The following is a 15,240-nucleotide window of genomic DNA, read 5'->3' on the forward strand; positions in this document are numbered from 1 at the left end:
ATGTGTTCATCCTGCAGTGAGTCATCCTTATCACTCCACACATGACAATGGAATGGTTCAATGAGGCACAAGAACCAGCCGGGACCACAAAGCTGGGCCAGCGTTTGTTTGTGGTTTAAGTACTGAGCCCATATGAAGCATATGCTCTCAGAGATGCTACCTGAGGAGCCACACCAGTTCACAGTCCATGTTCCTAAACTCCTGGACTCAGGCTGTCATGTGATTACTCAGAAGTATAGCTGGGCAGTGGTAATGCACACCTTTAAGCCCAGCACTCGAGAGGCAGAGGCAGGCAGATCTCTGTGAGTTTGAGTCCAGCCTGGTCTACAAGAGCTAGTTCCAGGAGAGGCACCAAAGCTACAGAGAAATCCTGTCTCAACAAAACAGAACAAAATGACCAAACAATTAAAACAAACAAACAAAAAACAGAAGTGCAGAGTAGGAAAATGTTCTTGTGGAAATCTTGACCAATCTGATGTTGAGTAATGGTCTCAGAAGCCAGTTCAGTAAAGGGCTGCGTGAAGAGAGGGTTTGCCATTGTCTCTGCTTTGGGAAAAGGCTGACTGTCAAGATTGTCAGCTTAGGTGATGCTGGGAAACCTTTTTTTCTTAAGAAAACAACTTGCTGAACTCTGTTTTGGTCATTAAATTCCATGCTTGCTGACTGTGCAGTATCTCCATCATTCTTTAAAAGTAATGTTTCCTGAAGATAAGCGTCCTATGCGATGGACCTGGAGGTTCATGGGACACTCCTCCATCTGTGACATACTAGGAACCATTCCAGAGGTAAGAGGGTGGCCTTCTATGGGCTGAGGAGGAAAAACACTTAGTAAATGCACTAATACCCTATGCCTCTGCTTAGAACTTATAGCCAGTCTCCCTTTATCGGCTCCTCATAGTACCTCCCAATATCACTTCCTTGAACTCTGTCTTCTTATGCTTAGCAAATAAATTAATATGAGATGTTCTTGGTAATCACATCCATAATGTAGATCAAAGTAAGAGACACCTGCTTCAGCTATGGATATGTGGACACCCTTGTTAATATCATTAATAATCACTTCCTTGTCCTCCAGAATGGCCGCCATAAGTTTAGCTTGGAAGTCTGTTGTCTATAAGCAAGATCATAAGAAATCTACCATTTTATTTGCTTCAAAAGTTTACTTTTGCAATATGTTAGGGGGTGTTAAGTGGAGACATAACACCTAGTAAAAGAATCACCATATCCAACTGTAGGGGTGTTGACAAGTCTCTCACTCACTGGATAGCACAGCATTGGTACATGAGAATCTATGAAAAATTCCCTCTCTCATTTCAATATCTAGAAAATATCTGCTTGTTTTTTGACAAGCAGCCCATTAAGACATCTTTGAAATCAACTATGCTTGTTATGCTGGGTCCTAGGTTGCTTCCTATTGCTATTTCAACATCAGGACCACACGCATTCTGGGAAGGAAAGGGTTAGTTTCAGTCCAAAGTAGTAGTCCATCATGAAGGAGAGGAAGGGCAGGAACCTGGAGGTGGCAACCGAGGCAGAGGCTGTAGAAGAATGCCACTTACTGGCTTGCTCCCCATAGCTCGCTCATCTTGCTTTATAGCTCGCAGGACTATTACCCAGAGGTGGCACCACCCACAGTGAACTGAGTTCTCCCACATAACTCAGTCACCATAAAGATGCCCCACAAATTTCCAGATAAAAATCTGCTGGAGGCACGTTCTTTTTTTTAGTTTTTTTTGAGACACGGTTTCTCTGTGGCTTTGGAGCCTGTCCTGGAACTAGCTCTGTAGACCAGGCTGGTCTCGAACTCAGAGATCCGCCTGCCTCTGCCTCCCGAGTGCTGGGATTAAAGGCGTGTGCCACCATCGCCCGGCTGGAGGCACGTTCTTGATTGCGATCACCTCTTCCAAAAGATTCTAGTTTGTCTCAAGCTGACATGAATCCAATCACTACACCTCTACACACACACACACACGCACACATTAAACCTATTCACAAACATAAGCTTACATATACAGATGTATATGATTGTGGATAATTAGTCATTTCTAGAATGAGAAGAATATAATTGAATAAAAATATGCTGTGTACAAGTCAATGCCTATGCCTACTTAACGTCTAGTCTAGTACAGTGTGGTACTTGCAGTAGTTACTAGATAGACAATTCGAGATGAATACCTGAATAGGAAAGATTTATTTAAAAACACGTGCTAATTTCCCCTGTGGCTTTATTCCTGTTTCCCATGCTGGAGATTGTTTTCAGGCCCTTTGCTTTATAATGAGTTACCCAAAGAACCTCAAAAGAATCAGTCTGAGCTGGGCGGTGGTGGCGCACGCCTTTAATCCCAACACTCGGGAGGCAGAGGCAGGCGGATCTCTGTGAGTTCGAGGTCAGCCTGGTCTACAAGAGCTAGTTCCAGGACAGGAACCAAAAGCTACGGAGAAACCCTGTCTCGAAAAATCAAAAAAAAAAAAAAAAAAAAAAAAGAATCAGTCTGTGGTTAATGTCTGCCAGGTGCATGCCATTGAGTACTCTGAGCCGGATGTAGACCCACAGGAAGAGCTGAATTGGTTAGTACTGTCTACAGTAGGTGCAGGGTAGGGGAGTTACACAGGTCATATGTGCCGTATTTCTATATTACATCATTGGTATTCTCAGCCAGAGGAAGTATTTGCCCTTAATCTACGAATGACCTAAAAAAGAAACGAAATGCTTCCATTTTAAAGTAGCCACCAAATAACAAGGAAAATTTCACTGGAATTTTCAATATTCCTTCCACTGGTGTCAAACTCAACAGAGGAAACAGTCTTTCGCTTGGCATAATGTTGACTCTGTTAGCACATTAATCTTCAATTGCCCCCAAGGTTCAGAATGTCACTAAAGTGCCTTCCGGTAGCTTCCCACATTGACTTTTCACACAAAGAAGATTGAAATATATGTAAGCATGTTTCTGAACGTGCTGGTATAAAAACAGGGCTTAAAATTTACTCACCACACTCCTAACTGAATTTCACAGATGTTTTATGTGAATTAAGGATTGCAAAGCACTTAGAACCCAAGAACAAGAGCAGTGATTACCTTAAACTCGCTTTTAATGCCAGACAAGTTATTGCCTCTGTTAGCAAATGGAAATTCAAATGAACAAATCTTGACAACCTGTTCCTAACAATTAAATGGAACTCTGGTGTTTAAATGTCTGAATTGTAAAAATTTCAAATGATAGTCAGGAATTAATGTCTTCAGAGATTTAATCCTTATATAGAACCTTTATTATTGCAAGAGAAGTCCTTTGGTAAGATGAATTATTTTCCAAGCTGTTTATCAAAATCACTTCTAGCTGATCTGAGTGTTTTAAGTATCCATGGAATAATAATCCTTTCATTGCTGTCTCACACAAAGTCATTCTACTACCAATGATCCATCTCCAAAACATTCTGGAATCATTAACGATGGGGAACAGGTAGATCATTTTTCGTGGGATCATCTTATTTCTGGGTACTAACATCTTTACTTCATCCAAATATACCCCAAACAGCTCTATCCACTCAAAGGTATAAAATGAAATCCAGTGAGATGGATTAGACTAATTAATAAGCATGAACTGGCCTCTCACCCCAACAGTTGTAGACAAGTTCAATCTCACAACTTAAATCAGGGCATGCTGTCCACAGCCCTAGTGGACATCAATTCACATCATATAATTTGGCAGCACTGGCCCAGAAATGAACTCGCCATGGATCTGCTCTTCCCGCCATAGCTGGGGCTGTACAAGTAATGAAATTGGAGCCAGTGTGCACCACATTCCCGAACCCACAGAGCATGCCAGAAATCTGAATTTTGCGAGGTGGAGGAGGTGGATGAGGAAGGGCTCAGTGTTACAGGAGTCTCCCTGAATTCATTCGTTGCCATTAAAAATCATATGAAATACTACCATGTTCCTCTCGTCTCACCTCATTGATTTAAACAGAATGATCCTAGTGTCAAAAAAATAAAATGTATGTGAATTAGTAAATAATTAAATAATCCTAATTTAATCCACCTGGATCATGCAATCTTTTGAAAGTGTAGCATTTGGTCCTAAAGGTATCAACATTTACCTTCAATTTGATTAAGAACATTGGACAAATGGAAAGAGACATCTTCAAATACCAAATCTTTTAAAATTATATACGCTATGACCTGTTAAATAATGCAAATTTAAGTAATTTATGAATGTATTATATATATGTTAATGTTAACAAAAAATTTATGTATAAAGCAAACGATCTGCCTTTCCCCACTCTTTGTTCCAAAAGGAAATCAAGGAAAGTGATCTTTGGGTCAAGGTCACTAGTGAGACCAGGGGTTGCCCACTGGCATCCCCCAGGAGCCTGCCAACTGAAAAGAACACGGTTAAGGGCAAGAGATGGGCACAGAACTGACTTGAATCAGAAAGCTGTGAATGACAGGGAGGAGGATGGCTTTCAGAGTGACATTCTGTCAAGGCGGCCATGCCAGCATGATGAAGCATCACTTAGGGCCTTGGAGAATCAGACTGTGGCTAGTGAGGACTGGGGCATTTGACAGTAAGAATATTATTTTAGTGCTAATGTAATTCTCTCAATGCTTGGTGACTGAAATATAAAGCACAACCTTTTCTTAAAGGTCATATTTCCAACAAGAAGGGGAAGTAATGCGATTTTATAAAAACAAAATATTCTTTTGTTTAAAAAAACATAAGGTGTGTGAATTCATGCCAAGTCTTAAGAATTTTAGCTAAAATGCCCATTGGTCTTGACTCAGATGCAATTTCGGTTCTGTGTTCTGAAGCTCTAAGTGCAGACCAGACAGCATTTGAATGGATGCCAATGTCCTCTCACTGAAGCATCTTCAGAGGCGGCATCAAGGCTCTGATTAGAACATATTGCATCTGCTTCCCAGCTGATTTTGTTCGTCTAAACTCTCGCTAGTCTAAACACTTCTGGTTTTAAGGCATTTGAAAGTGCACTCCTTCAGATAATCAATAAATCAATAATACGGTACATGCAAGTCTCTTGACTAAAAATTACTAATTATTGTGTGTCGGGACAGCTGCTAAACTTCCTTACAGTCACCTCTGGAATTCTCTCTGCATTCATCCTTGATGATCAGGAGATTTAGGAAGGTCAAAATGGAAATGAGATTTTGTTGTTGTTGTTGTTTTTTATTAGGTGATGTTGTCATGTAATTTTATTTTAAGCAAGCCAATCATGGACCCACATCAAGGGAAAATGATAACCAACGTCCAGTCCAGCATTATATCGTAGTTAAACAACTATGTTCTTCGTTTCTTCCCTGTAAAAGAAAGAGCAATTAAACAGATTATTTTAATTTGTAAGGACTCATCATTCTCTCTCTTATCATCATCCATTCAATTAATTTATTTTTTCTCAAGCTTCAGAGAGATTTGAGCCAACTTTTTGGTCTTGTTGCAAAGAAGGACACTGGTACACCATAAAGATTATAGAGATTTACAGAGATCAACCCTCCGTGTTCTGTTTCCTGTAAGACAAGTCTTTCTGCATCAAAGCCAATGACAAGCTCATTCTGATGAGAACATTTGAAAGTTGGACGTATTTATACCAGTCCTGGGGAAGGCGCATGTAGTTAAATAGGTCATTTCCAATTTTAACAGTTCCACCCCCAATTCCATTCAGCATCTTTGACACAGAAACCCAGTTTAACTCCTCGTGGGAGGGATACCACTCTGGAGCTGCTGTCCCCGAGTGCAGCTCTGTGTCGCTGGGACACCTTCCTTACTTAAAGAGAGGCTCTTCAATGAGTCTCTGCTCCCGGCAGATGGGCTGCTGGGACATCAGAGAAGGGAAAATTATTTAAAACGTAAAAGAAAATTCACAAAATGTATTAACCGCTGTGGATAAAGGAGCTGAGAAAGACACTGATTATTAAAAAAAAAAAAAAAAAATTTAAAAAAGCGTAGAATAAGAGTTGAGCTCCTATGTGTTTATTCATCCCTGAGGGTAGTCAGCATGATCTATGTACCTTAATTCCTCCATATATTTTGTATTGACTGCTTCAAGTCCAGGATTTCTTTGTAAAGTAACGTTCACGATTGGCCAGGATACCAATGTCTAGGAGTCTTTTTCGGGGAGCAAATCAGATCATTTCCTGCTGGCTTCTGCTAAAAGGTTCAAAGGTTGCATCAACACCCTTTTTCTTGAATCACCAAAATCCTGAGACACCCTTAAACCTTGGCCAACTCTCACGAACTTACCATCTGAAGCCATCTCTCGCTTCTGCTGGATTTAGTGAAGGGGCACGAGAAAGTAATCACATATACAGTAAAAGCTTTGCAAGGAATAACAATGCTTACTGCCACAGAGGCGGATGGCAGAGTAAATTGGGTCATTGACCTTGAACCTCTAAAGGCCCGAGGTTAGATCTGGATTAAATCACGAGTGAAATGATCACAGAGGTTTTGCCTCAGAAATTAGCACTCAGGTTGATTCACTCTGACAGGAGAAGGCGAGGATGCCAGGGACTAAATTAAATAGAATTAGATTGTTATGCCTAAGTGGGGCATCTGTTGAGGATACAGCTTTATTCTCATCCATCTTAACCTAATGAATACCCAAGTTGGATTTTTTTTTTAATAATGCATGGTTTAAAAATAATTTTGAGGTGTCATAAAGGATATCAAGACAGCACAAGAGGCTAAAATTGTACAGTGGCTGTACTCATTGGGCAAAAAATAGTTGTGAGATTAATTACAGCTGAGTGCCAGCCCTGGAAAGCCACTGGATAGAGCCCTGCTTCGTTGAGGCATTCTTTTGAATTCATGTTTAGTTTCTTTCTCTATCAAAACTTGCCTCAGTACTGTTGAAAATATCAACATTGGTTGAGGTGAAATATGAGGATGTAGGACCTAGAGGCTCCAAAGGAAGGCTGGCTTGATTTTTAAGCAGATGAAAACCGATATGCAATTAACAGGTACCATTGTGTAATGAGTGTCGTGGAACATTCCAGAAACTTTGTGATATTGTTTTAGTAATTTTTATTTCAAATTAATTTTTTTTTGGTTTTTCTAGACAGGGTTTCTCTGTAGCTTTGGAGCCTGTCCTGGAACTCCCTTTGTAGACCAGGCTGGCCTCGAACTCACAGAGATCCACCTGCCTCTGCCTTCCGAGTGCTGGGATTAAAGGTGTGCGCCACCACCACCCGGCTTCAAATTAATTTCAAACCCAGGATTCTTCTCTTACTTGAGTTTACACTCCGTTCCCCTGAGCCAGGAAGAATAGATTTGAGGATGTCTGGGTGTGTTTGCCTTTTCTCACTGTAACAAAAAGGTGGACAATTCATTTAAAGATATGGAGGCATATTCAGTGATATCAATGCATGCTTGCTGGTCAGTGCTGCACTGGCACCTTCGGAGTATGGCAACAGCCTGAGGTGGAGTTTCTTCACCTCGGGGAGTGCAGAATGATAAAGTTAAGTGGAGGGCCTAATATTCCAACAGTGATTTCTTAAAGAGAACATCTTAATGGCTAAATTTCCTCCCCTACCCCACTTCCTCTGTAGACGGAAGGGGCTGCTTGTTGGTTCCCTGCTGTCTGGCTAGCTTAGACCCAAAACTATCACACAGAAACTGTATTAATTAAATCACTGTTTGGCCCATTCTCTCTAGCTTCTTATTGGCTAACTCTTACATATTAAGTTAACCCATCGCCATTAACTGTGTATTTCCATGTGGCAGTGGCTTACCAGCAAAGTTTTGGTATGTCCAACTCTGGCAGCGGCTCTATGGCTCTCTCTGACTGTGCCCTTCTTTCTCCCAATATTCAGCCCAGCTTTCCCTGCCTATCTAAGTTCTGCCTTGCTATAGATCCAAAGCAGTTTTTTTTTTTTAATTCATTAATGGTAATCACAGCATACAGACTCCCATCTCAATCTTCAAAGTCCCATCACTTTCTGATAGCTACACAGGTTGTCAAACCCTTAACACATAGGGCTTTGGGGACATTGAAGTTCGAAGTTTTAGCACTGGGGTCTTACTCTTGCTTTACTTTCTAAAGAGAAGCTCTGCTGCAGTGTTCCTATTTAGCCTCACCTTGACTCCTTGCTTCAGTTCTGCCACATTCAGAACAGGAATTCTTAGAATTTCGTGATCCTATCTGTGATGCCTGTCAGATCTGCACACCCTATTGACCAACTGTCCCGGAATAATTCACCACTAACTACGTTCTTCATATTTGAGAGGTGAATTGGTCAAAGAACTGTCAGATGGAGAGTTGGTGTTGTTTACAGAAATGATTTATTTTTTAAATTCTGGATGCCTGGACCATCCATTCTGTGCCTTTCCACCTCTCTGCCTCTACCTCTCTGCCTCTCTAACCGTTCAGCGGTATGTATGTCTTTTATATTACCTTCTCTCTATTTCTTAAGACACACCTAAACATTAAGAAGTTTGCCTAATGTTTTATACAGTAGATGTCAAATCAGGAACTGTCTCCTGCTTATTGTCCTCCGCTACTTCTAAGCATGCCTTCTAAACTTGAGGTTCCCCTTCCTAAATAAACAAGCCTTTTATATAACTCTAAAGCCTGACACACAGAAGGCACTTAATACAAGTTAGCCATTCTAAAAAACTAGAGTTTGAATACCCAACTTACTTAAACTGAATGTTAGCCTCTCTCCCACTAAAAAGACATTATAAATGCTTCCAAGAAAGAGCCAGGGAGAAGGGAAGAAGGGAGAAGAAAAGAAAGAACAGAGAGATTAAGAGAACAAGTAAGAACGGAAAAAAACGTTTCCTCAAGGTGGCTGATGCATAGTAGACACTAAACTAAACGTGATTCGAGAGTCCTCTTTGACCAGTTAACTCTCTGCATTAAACCATTCCCCTCTTTCAGATCTGCCTTTTCATTCAGAAGCATAAGTGATTATCCAAAGAAAGCCCCAGGGGCTCACGACATTCCTCAGTTAACTAAACTTAGCGTTTAATAATCTCAGAAATATTCCTAGATAAAAATAGAATAAGCAACAAAGATCCCTAAGCTCAGGGGGGAACTACATCCTCCATAGGAAATGTGGACCCCATTGATTATCTTTCTATGACTCAAGGGACCCCAAAGCCTGGCTAAACACTTCGATTTCTCTGACACAGCAGCCCTGAAACTCATAATCGCCAACAGTACAGCATCTGCTTGCCTAGTCTATCCTCTATAAATTCGAATTTGAAAACTGCCACTTTCACATTGAGTACAAGCAAATATGTAGGACAGTAAGCATAAAGAAAGCATGATTTCTTAACTCATGGTGGGTGCTACAGACTCAAGCTGAAAATATATAAAGGTAATCTCTCCCCCAAACTTTTGTTTTGAAAGACGTTCAAGTGTGGGAAGATCTGAAAGAGTTGGCCAGCGAGCATTTCTGCAGCTGGATTTGCCGATCAGACACAGTTTAGCTGATTCATCTGAAGGTGAGCAGCAGCTAGCAAACCCTGAAGACTTCATTAGGCATCTGCGAGGGCAAGGGCAATCTCCTGCCTCACTCCACGACTACCTGACCCAAGGCAATTAAGAATTGTTGAAAACACAATTTTAAATCGAAATGTCTAAGTATGTTTGGTTTGGAGAATTGCCGAACTCTGTCCCTACTGATGATCTGTACCCAGAATCCCTCAGCACCCCTGCCACAAACTGCAGGGCAGGCAATGCATAACAGAAAACCGAATTTTTGTCTTACCCAAACTTAGGATTTAATACTAGTTTTTTTTCCATGAATTTGACCAAATTTAGCCCCAGCTGACTTCCTCTCTCATTTTGTGAAAGCAGGAAGAGCAGACATGTCACTAATCTGATCGAGAATAAGGGAAGAATGGAATTTGAAACAGGCTGGCACATCGTTGATCTTCAATAAGTCTTTGTTTCCTTTCTATGTGGTCCGTACAAAACAAAAATGAAAGCACCAAAACAAAGCCAAACAAAACCACCAAAAATCACCTTGGAAATTTCATAGAAAAAAAAAAACAAAGAATAGAAAACAGCAAGTAGCAACAATGATCAAAACAAGTCCTTCGCAAGGTGTCAAACAGAGCATTGGAAAGGCCTTGGGTTGCAGGGTCCTTCTGCCTGGGTTTGCCTAGGTCTGAAATATCATGACAGAAATGTTCCCATCTTTGACTGAAAACTGAACTGGAGTTTTAGGGATACATGAGTATATATTTGCTTATTTTACTTCAACAATTAGCCTACTTTTTAAAGCTCGTATTTTAATTACACTATTCTCTCTTCCTTTTCCTCCCTCCAAACCCTCCACAGAAGGATAGCATACCCCCACTCCCCTTCTAATTCATAGCCTCTTTACTCATCAATTGTTACTGCATGCATCTATCTATTTATATATACATATATTCCCAAATAGAACCCGTTGAGTCCACATAACACTACTTGTATTTTGTTTTCTTAAATGTAAATAGTTCCGGTGGAAGTGAGCGGCAGACCTTGCCTTCCTCCTGTTTCTATTTCAGTCCTCGCAATCAGCAGCATTGGTGCCAAAAAAGACCAGGGTTTTATGGATGTCTAAAAGATCCAAGCTTGTTGAGAGGTGTTCTTAGGAAACTGAAGAGAATAGTGTCAGAGGCAGTTCAGATATTTTTAGCTCTTGTTGTGGCCCAGACTCCATCTAACTACCCAGGCCATACCCACTGTCAGGTAATACACAGTAGACTCAGTGGTACACAGGGTACCCTCTTTTACTGTTCACTTGTCAAAGGGACGAAGAGAAGCTCAAAGCACCACACAGCATCTTTTGGAATGGCTTAGCAAAAGCATTGTTTATCATTCATCTTCATACCTTTTGAAGAGACAGTTGCATACTCTGGCCTCTTTCTCCATTGCAGCAGACAGGGATACAGGATGATAGTTGAATTTGGGGCAAAGCTGCAGGCTTGTGATAATATGGAATCATAGTTCAATAAAGCCCCTTAGCTTAGAATTTTAAACCACCCAACTCCATGTCTCCCTATGCCTTTAGAAAACCGTTCCTCTAAAGTGGGATTCTTTGCCTTTAAAGAACAATGTTTCTTGGATACGGAACTGAGGCAGCATCATGCTTTTTAAGTATATAATAGACTGTATCAGCAATCCTATCCCTGAACTACCAGAACATTAAATATTTTTAAAAGTCAAAACAATGTCACTGTGACTTTCAATTAGTTTCCATTTCCATGCCGCCTCCAAACTTCCTGATTCCAGCTGGGATTGTGATCAAAAATGCAAAAACATATGTAGAGAAGTTATTCTCATGGGACATCTGACCGGAAGCAGGAAGCGCTAACTATCTCACGGGACTGCCTGTTAATCAAAATACACTCCGTCCAGCCTTGCCAAGACAAGAGCGGTTGTTTGTGAAACACTCAGATAAAGAGAGTCTGGGAGAATCCAGCTACCGGCTCATCATAGGGAAACAGAAAAGTCTCTGGTAGGTCCCACTGCTTAGCAATGCATGACCTTGTGAAATCTCCCTGGACCTCCGTATCCCTCGCCAAACACACAAACGCAAGAGACTTTAATAGCGAACATAAAATTATGTTCTATTACAGATGTGTGTTACATAAATAGATTTCAGCTGCTCTTGTCAGAACAGAAAATATGCAGAATGATAGATAGGTTATTTTGTTTCATCTGGGTTGTAAATATCCAACTACCAGAATTTATCTTTAAAGACAATAATAACTTTAAAACATGTATCTGTTGAAAATATTTAGAAATGAGCAAAATCCTATTATTATTACTGGTAAGCAGCTGTTTACTCAGAATAGTAGCTGGTAGAGGTTGCTCTGGGAATTCACTCCTCCCCCCCCCCCGCCATGCACAGAGGACCTAACGTAATACTCTTTAAATGTAAAATCACACTATTAGTTTTACTATAAGACTTCACAAAACTTTACTGAAACTTTCCAACTAAAAAACTAGATTTTATGAAAATGCTTGTTTTTCAAAGATGCTCACAATTGTGTCCTCTTTACTTTCAACTAGTGAAAATTGGAGAAAAATCATTTTCAAGGATTCTAACAGTGGGTGCTGACCTCATGTGTCAAAATCACTGGCACACAGCTGGCAACTGGGAAAAGGGGAAAAAGAATACTTTTAACCTCAACCTGGCATAAATGAGCGTTTTTATTTTTAAGAAGTGAAATATAAACTGACATCCTGAGAGCCAAGTGTTTTAGCAATAAAAAAGTTGTACACACACACACACACATGCTCTCTCTCTCTCTCTCTCTCTCTCTCTCTCTCTCTCTCTCTCAGAAAGACAGAGACAGAGACAGAAAGACAGAGACAGAGAGACAGACAGAGACAGAGAGACAGACACACGCACACCTCTCCCAGTGGGCCAAAAAGGATTTATGTGGATGTGAATTCTAATTCTATTCACTGTTATTATTAAGGAAGTGGTGGCTTTTTAACAAGTTACTCATGCCTGGAAAGAATCCCAGCTTTGCAAGTTATCCAGGATTCCTTGCCAACTGTCCGTGGGAATCGTTGGGATGGGAAAAGTTCAAATTTGTTTTAAAAGAACTTGCTCAATGGAAAATTTGAAGAAGAGAAAAAAAAAGTAGAAGAAAAGCAACGACTCCCTGCGCTAGTCCTCTTAGGTGAGGGGAAAGTTTAGGCTTGTTCGCCGCAGGCTTTATTTGTCTTTGGCATCATTTTAAAGAAAGGAGAAGAGAACACATTTTCATCTTACTCCATGAAGACATGGAAGGCTTTTATTTCTACTATGCAAGGACGGGAAGCTTTGCAGGCTTTGCTTAGGCTGAGGCTGTCACCAAAGGGGTAGAGAGCCCTCAGTCAGTGCCAACAGCCAGATGACTTGGTCTAGCTGTCAATCTTCCTTCTTACTCCTTATTTATCATTTTGCTACTGTCAGTTTCTAAACCACATACGATTAAAGAAGCCAGCATCAAAAATCATTCAGTCCATCTACACTGGCAGCAATATTATAAACCTTTTCTATAATCTTTAGAGTGTCTGGCAAACTCCATGCCAGTGGTTCTCAACCTTCAAAATGCTGCAATCCTTAATACATAGTCCTCATGCTGTGGTGACCTTCAACCATAAAATTATTTCATTGCTACTTCATAACTATAATTTTGCTAATGCTATGAATCATAATGTAAATATCTGATATGCAAGGTATCTGATATGCGACCCCTGTGAAAAGGACCTTCAAGCCTCTAGGAGATTGTGACCCACACTTTGAGAATCACTGTTATAAGTGTTTGTCTCTATGTTAATTTTATCTTGTTTCTAAAGGGGCAAGGCAAGAAGTCAGCATTTACTCTCTGTCTTCATTGTTCTCCACGCTATCTTTTGAGACACGTCTCTCACTGAACCTGGCCTTCATGGTTTTGGTTTAGCTGGCACCTGAGATGAACACTCCACAGTCCCCTTCTGTGGGTTACAGAAGAATCCACATGAATTCTTCTCAGCTTTTATGTGGGTTCTGGAGATTCGAACTCAGGTCCTCATGCTTGCACAGCAAACATTTTTCTCACCAGACTGTTTCCTCAGCCTGAAGTGTTTCTCTAGATGCATCCTGTTCAAGACTTACTTCAATATGGATGTATTCTTTTCCAGATACAGCAACTGAGGCACAGGCTTCACTTGATAAAGCAAGTGGTAAAACAGCGGTGGAGACCCAGGCAAGCAGTATCAATGTCCTTGCCTCTGCCTCATAAGATATACCTCCCGTGAGAAAGCACGTTCCACAAGTCTTTGTGGCAGAAAGCTCATTATACCACATTACACATTAATGCGACGGAACATTTGTAGGTCAAGACATGTGAAAACGGAAGCTTCCTGTTCTATTCATGATAAAATAGATTTGGAAGTTCCTAAACTTGAAGCCATCAGCCCAATGAGCCCATTTGTCCATAGTCTGTTCTTCCTGGCAATGCTTGGAAGTGAGAGAGAAGTAACCAGACATGTGTGAGGGAGGGATGGTTCTTAACTCAGCCAATCAGCCACCGAATTCCTCCCCAAAATATATCTAGATGATTAAAGATAATTGTCTTTTTTGTCTAGAAAAGATTGATAATAAAAGAAAACATTTAAATATGACCTATGTTCTACAGACTGTTAAGAAACTGGTTCTTACAGGTGGGTATTTGGTTAAAATAATTAGGAAGAGTTTTTTGCTGTCTTAATACTCAAATATTTTTAAAAATGACTCATTGAGCTTGTGGCAGCGATTAGGCCCATGAGTTATTTTTAATATTCACCCTCCTAAATAACAAAAGAGCTTCAGGGTCTAATTTTCATCCCTATGAATTTATATTCCTTGCCTTTTTTCAGGCTTTAATATCTAGGTGATTGCTTTTGTTTGGCATGTTTGGAAAACACTGCCAGCCTAGCTTCAAAGATTTCCGCATATAACAAATATAACAACAACAACAATCACGGCAAATGCCCTCTACTGGGTTCCGTTGATTTATTGAGCTTCAGAAACTGAATTTTAGATCTGAGTTTTGCCAACTTACAAACCAAGAAGTCTTAATTTAATTTTCCCCGATGGGAAGTTAATGCTTCATCTGTGATAAGATACTTTAGTATTTTCACAGAGTAAGAATAAAGTGTATAAATTGCATCCAACGTGATATTATTCATATTGTGCCCTTTTAAATGCCTTGACCTGCGATGTAAACACACATTCTTATCAAGCAGAACTTTACTAGAATTAATAGAACAAGGCCTATGCCACCAATTCTGGTTAAAGCTTTTGCAGGAAAAAAAAAAAACAAAAAAAAAAACCAAAAAAAAACACAAAAAAAAAACAAACTAGTGGGCATTATTGTATTGTATTCAGCTGAAATTTACATATGCTTGGCTTTCCAGGTTAAGTTTTAAAAGTATGTCTAGCTTTTTAATTAGTTTTAACAAATTTTCCCAAGAATCATCTCACTGACAGAAAAGCCAATCAGTTTCTAACATTTTAAAACAACATTAATGGCAATGTTTTGATATTGCTGTTAAAAGGTGCAAGCTGAAGATGGAATTTTAAATCAAATACTGAAAGTTTGTATTATTCACTGCATCTCGTTAAGTTGAACTGCTGCCATTTATTATGTGAAAAATAAAGTTGGCTTCTTCATAGTTTCAGAAACAAATTCTACAAATATTAAAATTTAAATGATTATAGGAGAGTATAGTTATTTTCACTCAATATATCTCAACACAATTTAAGTATTTGATAAATGT

This window comes from Chionomys nivalis, chromosome 23 (genome assembly GCF_950005125.1).
Source record: "Chionomys nivalis chromosome 23, mChiNiv1.1, whole genome shotgun sequence".
NCBI lineage: Eukaryota > Metazoa > Chordata > Mammalia > Rodentia > Cricetidae > Chionomys > Chionomys nivalis.